The 9,297-nt window shown below is 36.1% G+C and overlaps 1 pseudogene; it reads left to right on the plus strand.

Annotated features, from left to right (window-relative positions):
* The first annotated feature begins 6,385 nt into the window (after window positions 1-6,385).
* Window positions 6,386-7,339, plus strand: LOC139038006 (aldo-keto reductase family 1 member B1-like; annotated as a pseudogene).
* Window positions 7,340-9,297: the final 1,958 nt, after the last annotated feature.

Below are 9,297 nucleotides of genomic sequence, written 5' to 3' on the forward strand. Positions count from 1 at the left end.
GTTGTCTAGTCGTTGTCATATCTGACTCTTCTGCAACACCATGGATTGTAGCCCACCAGGCTCCTCTGTCCAGGGGATTTCCCAGGTGAGACTACCAGAGTGGGTTGCCATTTCCTTCTCCAGGGGATCTTCCCAAACCCAGGGATCGAACCTGGGTTTCCTGCTCGGCAGATGGAGTCTGTATCTCTGGGAAACCCTCTTTCTTATGTTCAACCAATATTTTTAAACTACTATCCTTCTAAATAATAGGAATATAAAGACCACCCAAGTCTTTACATTTTGGAAGGAAAAGACAGACAATATGCAACTAAATTCATTCTGACACTTCTGTTCTTTATGATGAGAATGAAAGAAGTTTGAAGAGAGGGAGAGAGGTTAGTAGTAGGGAGTCCTGTGCTGTACATTAGATTATCAGCGTAACCTCTCTAAGGAGAGGCCCTTTGAACTGGGTCCTGAATGACAAATAGGAATCAGCTATTCAAGGACCATGGACGACCATTTCAGGCAGAGGAAATGGCAAGAAAAAAATCACCTGCAGTAAAAATGAGAGTGAAATGTTTGAGGACCAGAAAGATAACTGGCATGGTGGGAATATAGCCAGGAAAAGAATAGTATCAGAACAGGTTAGAGAAGGAGGTAAGTGTTGTTGTTCGACACTTTGGAGCCTAAGAATTTCCCCAATTTTCCTAGGATTATAAAAATGTAAAAACAAACAAACAAACAAAAAAACCCCACTTTCTTTTTATCTATTGTCATGAAATTTCTAAAAAAAATCCTCTTGGCTTGTGAAAATGGATCTTTGGTAGTCTCACAGATTGATCAATTATCTTAGGTTTCATTAAAGGAGGAAACAGTGGCCATCAAATATTAACTGTATGGACTGTTAGATGTATGTATCTTCATTCAGAGTCTACTAGTCTTCCATGTTGTTTTCCTCAAGAGATGTTGAAAGCCATTGAGTTTATAAATCTTAGGAAGTAGATAGGAGATGCTGTGTAATTAATCACTCAGTGTCTGACTCTTTGAGACTCCATGGACTGTAGGCCATCAGGCTCCTCTGTCCATGTGGATTCTTCAGGCAAGAATACTGGAGTGGATTGCCTTGCCCTCTTCCAGGGCATCTTCTCAACCCAGGGATCGAACCCAGATCTCCCTCATTGCAGGTAGATTCTTTACAGTCTGAGCCACCAGGAAGTACTTATCTGTTAATCACTTACCCTAAGCAAACAGATAAAGCATGTATTTCACTTAAGTGTCAGAGTGAAAACTGAAAGACAATAAAAAATTTGATGATGTATTGATAGCTTTGAGAAAAGAACTAAGCAGTTTATCATTGTCACACAACCATAAACACATTCAGAAACACATACTATATACATTAAAAAAGAACTAAAGTCCACCTATATCGATGGAAGTGCTCCTTTCTTAAATAGCAATTTAAAGTTATTGTTAGTATTTTTTTCTAACAAATCAGTAAATTGATCTTTGTTTTTGCTGTTAAAAAAAAGATGAGTTAAAAAAATTAAGTCTTGGTGTATACCTTGTGTGGGAGCATACAGCCATTCTTAATTAAGGAAACACCATGTCACAAACAATCAGAGCTGAGCCCTTTGAAATGGTCCCTCACATGCCGGCAGAATGTAAAGCCACCGTCAAATTTTCTGCATTCTGCATAATGTGCTGGTAATTAACCTTATAAACATTTTCTGAGCAAGCCTCATAGTTGATAAATGCAGCTAAGGGCAAAAATCCAGCAAGGTTATTGAATAACAATCAGTGCATCCAGAATGAAAAATAACCCACCTTCTTCTGAAGTAAGATATGAATAGACTTTACTCTTGTAATTAATGTTGCTGCATTTTGCATGAAGATGGGATATTTTTCATTTAAAGCCCATGTGTTAATTTTCCTTCCTAGACAAGCCAAAAACCTTGACTCCTATCATCAGACCTTTGGTACCTCCTTCTGTTTCCATCTTGGGTCTCTGCCAATGCATCATTTTCTGTATTTGGACTTCCATGCTGGAGTTAGGGCACAGATAGTCACAAGAAACATTCATTTTGTTTTCATTCATACTGAGATTAAAACAAGCCACATGAAAACCAAATGCTACTCCTACTACAGTGCATATGCCAAAGATTAATCCAAAAGGCGAGGAACCTTAAAAGCCTGGAATAATGAAAGCAAAATACAAGAGCTATTGTATAATAGGCAAATGATGGTACTGGCATTAAACAGTACCAGGCATCGATATATTGCAACTATCTTGCAAAGTCACGGTGATTTTGAATCTTCAAATAATTCTGGACAATGAATAGGAGACCTGTGGTCTAGTCCAGTTCTGCATCTGGTCCTTGGTAAGAGTTTAAGAACCTCATTTAGCTTCTAAGAAGCTTAAAGTCTTTTTATCTACCAAGAGTAGAGATTGACCTTGAAAACTCCTATGTTCCTTTCCAAAGCTGATTTATTTTGTCATACAGCAGACACTAACACAACATTGTAAAGCAACTGTACTTCAATAAAAATTAAAGAATTTAAAATTTTTTAACAACAAAAAAAAACCCTAAAATTTGTATGAGTTTGAGAAGATTCAGTTGTTCTCTTTTTTTTCTTTTGGAAATATAAAGTAAATAACATATTTGCTAAGGTGAAAACTAATATGTGGGGGGATATGTGTGTTTTCACCTCAGTTTCTAACCTTTTCTGTGTCTCAGTGGCTTGCCATTATCCAAGTGATAAAGATACTAGCTTGAGTCACAAGATCCTATAGAATCTGATCATATCCACACTGCAGATTCATCTTCTCCCTCCTGCTGGAAATTCGTATCTTGCATTCTAGGATACTGAATAGTTTATTGAATGTGTTATTCTATTTTCCTCTATTCTCAATGCCCTTTTACACCACCCTCATTTACCTGAAAAAAAAAAAAAATCTATTTGTAATCAAAAGCCCATTTCAAGCAAGAATTATTCTGAAAGACTGTCTTGTGTCAAGAACCCTCAATCACTCCCTCGTCTGTACCAGTCCTTTGCCTCACATCTGTATTCTGCATTTATCACAGCTAACATATTTGATTCTTCATGAAACCAGTTGTATGTTATTTACATTACCTAACACTGTCTTTTACCTCAAGAAATGTTCAGAAGATGTGAGTGAAATTTAAATCCTTGAACTTTGTGATATTTTTAACAAACATGTGCTAATTTTTGTTCTAATTTGATAAATGAGTTTGAGAATATATGTAGTATTCATGTTGTCAGTTTAGTAATTTAAACAAATGTTGACTTTAAAAAATACACAATGTGAGAGTTGTGAGTTAACTTTCATTGGGGGCAAAATGAGAACTATAGTTCAAGCGACAGCACCTCAGATAGCCCTGAGAAACTGCTCCAAAGAGGTAGAGGCGAAGGTCAAAATATGTGTTATTTTGTTGAAGGGGTAGTACATGTAATCAATCCCATATTTTTTGCAGAAGCTTTCTGCTTGTCATGAGGAGCAGTCATCACTATGAAGAATTTTAGTGCTTTTCTAGATACAAAGAGATACAAGAATTGAACTCTTAAAATTGGCTCCTGAAAAGATTCAACTATCTGAAGACTTGTGCTTCCAGTTTCCTCCCCCACAGCACCCCTAGTCCACCATCCTCACCCCCACTGCAGGCTGCCTCATTTCTGCTCTCCACCTTGAATTCCTCTCATCGGGTGTTGAAAATCAGCAGCTGCAACAGCACATGATTTAATCCTTGCGGTAGATGGCAACTGCAGTGGCGAGGGCCAATTTGTAGTTGATCCAACCTGTTAATACAACCTGTATACAACAGATAAGTACTGTTTCTTAACTAGCCACCATTAGAATCAAAATTACAACACTAGAAAATAATATTTTGTACTGTATTAGGGAGAGAATTCATCATATATTTTCTCAGTAATCTTAAAATATAAATAAATATCTAAAATTCTTAATCCAAGGCCAAAAATTTACAAAGAGAGTCAAATTGTGTAATGAGACAATTAAAACAAATTTTGTAAGTTAATCTTATAAATTTCAGATCTGGATTTTAGATCCTATAATTTATGGAAATCAAGTATTGTCTCATGACCCATGAGCCCAGTTAAATTTCTAGGTTCTTTTTTTTATTTCATAATCACTGAACACAAAATTTTGTCTCTTAAAAAAATGAATACTGTTCCTTCATATTCTTAAAAATAAGTCCTCTTTTTATGGACATATAGATAAAATTATACATAGATCTACATGGCATTTTTATATGTCAAAGATTAATACTCAGTTGTTAATCGTAGATGTTTCATTTATTGGTAAAAGCACTACTAAACACTTTTAAGCTCTTCTTGATCTACATAATAAACTGTAGTTCAAAAATTGACATAGAGTATGAAACTAAAAAGCTTTAGATTTGCAATGGTGATTTCTTCCGATAGTTTAAAATTTAACATGAAAAATTAAAAATCTAATAAATAATATCCAGAACATATTATAAAAATATAAAAGGTCAAGTTCGATATTGATGCATTATATTCAGTCACACAATTCAGTGATTAAATATGCTTTGTACATAATTGTACATGTTGGTGTTCAGAATATACTTATTAAAGGAGGAAATATTTCCAATAATGGCTCTTGTAATGTGACTTCAAAAATGTTGCTTACTTTTATTCATTTAATTTTTACTTACATATAGTCAGAAATATATCCAGGATCAGTTCATATCTTCTCATAACTAAAGGCATAATTTCAGAGAAATTGAAAGAAAGTGATATTAGGAGTTACAAATATTTGTTTCGTTTTTTTTTGTTCTCCAGGGTAAACTCACTTTTTCTTTTGATCATACTGAGTAAAACCTATTTTTATATTTTTATGTTTATAATATGTGATTATGTTTCTGCTTCACCTATCTGCCTCTCTTCTAAAGAAAGGTTGCTGAAAATAATTTTCTCTTTATTACTACCAGCTAACACAGAACTAGGTATATAGATATTAAATAAGTGCTGGTTCAGTGAATAGTTAAATGGATGGGTGGATGCATGGATGTGTGGATGGATAAATGCATGATTGAATGAATAATGACAGAAATAAATTACTGTCTACGTGACTAAAACACAGGAACCATTTAACTGATTCATTGGTAATGTATATAGCATCCCAAAATCCTTTTGTTTACAATATTTCAGATTTCATTTTTAGTTTTTCAGTCTTTCCCAGATAGTCTCAGGTCAGCCAAGCTCACAAAAGCTAGTGCAGAACTGAATGCTAATTTAACAATGTACAGAAAGAAATACCACTGCTAAGCAGACAAGATTTATAGTTTCCTTGACCAACTTATGATCTCTGTAGGAAATCAAATGGGAAGCCAAGCTATAAAGACAAGTTTGCTTACTTCATATAAAGAATTAGTACAAAGAGTGTAAGGTGAATGATTATAATGTCAAATCATGTCATAAGCAATGAGTAGTTCAGAGTTGGCACTGCCAAATTTGCTTTTTGTTAAAACCTACTTCCCAGGCTAACCAGTGTGGTTCTGATCAACTCACTTTCCAGTTCTCAGTATCAAATATTACTTAAGCATTCATTTTCTTTAATACATTGCTCAGAAATTTATTGCTTATATATTTTTGTCTAAAAATAGCAAGCTATCACAAGAAATGTTGAAAAATACAACTTATTTGAATGTTAGGAAAATAACAAAACATCTGCACACCCAAGATAGGATTTATCTTCAAAACGTCAAAAGAAATACTCAAGTTAATTGATAAAGGGGAATATATATACAATTAATTATTTTATATACAGTGATTTCATCAGGGCTTTGGGGAGAAGAATCTATAACAGTAAGTATGATAAGTTCTGACTAAGTTTTATTTTCCAGACTCATGAAAAAATAATGAATATTATATTCAAGGTAAACAATTGAAAATGTTATCTTTAAAATTGTTATTTAGAATTGTTCTAGCAATATAGCTGCTTTGGTATTGTGAAAAATGGTGCACGATTAAACATCTAGAAATGTTGAATACATTTTTGCAAACATATATCTAAGTGGATAAGAGATCTCTCAATAGGTTGAGGTAAAATCCACATAAAGCAAAAGTGAAGAAAATAAGTTGAAAGTGATGAACAAAAAATGAAGCCACAACTATAAACATGTAACTATAGACACATATCTTACAGACATATGATGATACCAAGACCCTAAAAATGTGGGTATTGATCATCACTTGGAAAAAGGGGAAAGGTCTCAGAAGCAACAGAATTGAGATCCTCACATACACTGATAATCCTTAAGGCACTATATCTTCAGTGAAAAAAAGTAGACTAGAAAAATGTCTACCACGGTCCTCTGACCCCAGTCAGCGGAGCTCAGCAGCCATGGCCAACCACATCACGCTCTACACTGGCACCAAGATGCCCATCTTGGGGCTAGGCGCCTGGAAGTCCTCTCCAGGCAAAGTGACGGAGGCTGTGAAGGAGGAGAGTGACCTTGGATTCTGTCACATTGACTGACTGTGCCCACATGTACCAGAATGAGAATGAGGTGGGTTTGGCCCTCCACGCGAAGCTGCAGGAGAAGGTTGTGAAACGTGAGGACCTCTTCATCTCCAGCAAACTGTGGTGCACTATCACGACAAGGACGTGGTGAAAGGAGCCTGCCAGAAGACGCTCAGCGACCTGAAGCTGGACTACCTGGACCTCTACCTCATCCGCTGGCCCACGGGCTTCAAGCCTGGGAAAGACTTCCTGTTGGATGAGGACGGCAACGTGATTCCCAGTGAGAAAGATTTCGTGGATACCTGGACGGCCATGGAAGAGCTGGTGGACAACGGGCTGGTGAAAACTATTGGAGTCGCCAATTTCAACCATCTCCATGTGGAGAAGATCTTAAACAAACCTGGCTTAAAATACAAGCTGGCGGTTAACCAGATCGAGTGCCACCCGTACCTCACTCAGGAGAAGTTAATCCAGTACTGCAACTCCAAAGGCATTGTGGTGACTGCCCATAGTCCCCTGGGCTCTCCCGACAGGCCAAGCCCGAGGACCCTTCCATACTGGAGGACCCGAGGATCAAAGCGATTGCAGACAAGCACAGTAAAACCACAGCCCAGGTGCTGATCTGAGTCCCCGTGCAGAGGACCCTGATCGTGATCCCCAAGCCGGTGACACCTGAAGTCGGTGACGCCTGAATGCATTGCTGAGGACTTCCAGGTCTTTGAACTGAACAAGGAGGATATGACCACCTTGCCCAGCTACAACAGGGGCTGGAGGGTCTGTGCCTTGGTGAGCTGTGCTTCCCACAGGGATTACCCCGTTCATGAGGAGTTCTGAAGGAGTTTTGAAGCTGCGCCTGTCTGCCCTTGGCCAGGTGACCTGCAATCCCCCACCTCACTTTCCTTGTGTGTAGCGTAATTTGGCCCGTTTCCCTCAGTGGTGGATCAGCCACTTCTAGACAAACCGCTGAGGGCTCGGCCAGCTTGGTATCAGGTCCAAAGAACAGACTCAATAGATTAGTAGAAGTCTCCAGTTTTCCTTTGTCCTTCTTGTCTGGGGAACTGGGGAACATGCAACCCAAATACTCTTTTCTAAATTGAATTTACAACATCAAAATAGTGCCTCTAACGGTGGGATTTTAATTGCTTGGTACTGTAATCCTTTCAGCTAGACTTTTCTTTGCCTCAAATAAAAAGTGCTTTTATGAAAAAAAAAAAAAAAAAAATCTACCAGTAAAACAAACAGAACAGCAAAGCAAGAGTATAAAGATTTTTTTTTTCTTTGTTTTAAATAAGATCCTTGGGGGAAAGTATATGCAATTACTGGTCTAGGTTAGGAGGAGTTGTGATTTTAGTTAAAAACACTTACATAATCTAGAAAACCACAAATTAAGAAATAGCACTGCGATCGGCGCTGTGCTATGTTTAGTTTCTCAGTCCTGTCTGACTCTTTGCAACCCCATGGGCTGTAGCCCACCAGGTGCCTCTGACCATTGGAATTTTTCAGGCACTAATACTAGAGTGGGTTGCCATGCTTCCTCCAGCGGATCTTCCCAACCCAGGGACCCAACCCAGGTCTCCCACACTGCAGGCGGATTCTTTACTGTCTGAGCCACCAGGGGTAATTTTATATAAATATAAAGCAAGAGAGGAGCAAATGTGGTGAAATGTTAATATTAATACTTAGAAACTTTTTGTGAAAAGCAAAGTTCTCTGTATTATTTTTGTAAGTCTTCTCAATAACTCAAACAATTAAAAGAAAAAAAAGAGGTCACATCCTTGCAGAAGGAAAAGAAAATCAGCTCCAGAAGATTATACTCTGGACTGGACTTCTCAGAAGTTGTTTTTTTTTTTCTTTTCCTCAGTATCATAAAAGCAGGGACTACAAAATCCAAAAAGTACAGAATAATTGGGGTCTCAATTGGATGAGACCCATCAAAGTCTTCAAATATGTGAATTATCAGGTATGGTACAAAATAAATATTTTGATTTTTTTCTCAATTTAAAGATGTAATTTTTGTTTCTGTTTTTATTTTAAATTATACTTAAAATCTATTAGGCTAGGCTTGGGTTCTCTGGTTGTTTCAGAAGCATTCTTGTCTAAATCAAAGATTTAAGTTACCTTCTTGACCTCTTCTAGGCATTTAAATTCCCTTTAAATGTCTCTCTGTTGTTATAACAATTAAATAACTCATTATTAATTCGTAAATAAGATAAAACATTGTTCCCAATTATATGAAGGACACTTTTATAGTGTAGAAGTTTGTTTTTGATATATAATTTAGTGAAAAAAAAATCATATGCTGCTTGATCTTATAAAAATGTTTATTTAATGAATAATAAGTAATGAAAAAATTCTGAAAGAAACTTTACCAAAGGTTAGTAATAGTTACCTTTAGGAGAAGAATGTAAATATTCCAATTATTTTTTGGCTCATGAGAATCTTCTAATTTTATGTAATGAAAATGTATTCTAACATAACTAACTTTAGAGGGAAAAGGAGGTACCCATCTTTTTTTTCTCTAGTTAATTCTGAAACATTCATTTCTTTATTCAATTACTTTATTTTTTGTTAAGAATGACATACTGATAATTAAAACAATCAATTTAAACAGAGCTAATGACTCAATTTTTCTTTTTCAATTGATATCAAATAAAGAAAATTTGAGTATCATAGACCTAATCTGTCTTTTGTTTCTCTAGATTTAAAAAAAATCATAATTCTGTGTGTTAAATGAAAGCAGTTTTTAAAGAATTTCAATGATATAGATATAGATTACATTTTTAATTTACTTT

The sequence above is a fragment of the Odocoileus virginianus genome, chromosome 13 (assembly GCF_023699985.2).
Source record: "Odocoileus virginianus isolate 20LAN1187 ecotype Illinois chromosome 13, Ovbor_1.2, whole genome shotgun sequence".
Classification (NCBI taxonomy): domain Eukaryota; kingdom Metazoa; phylum Chordata; class Mammalia; order Artiodactyla; family Cervidae; genus Odocoileus; species Odocoileus virginianus.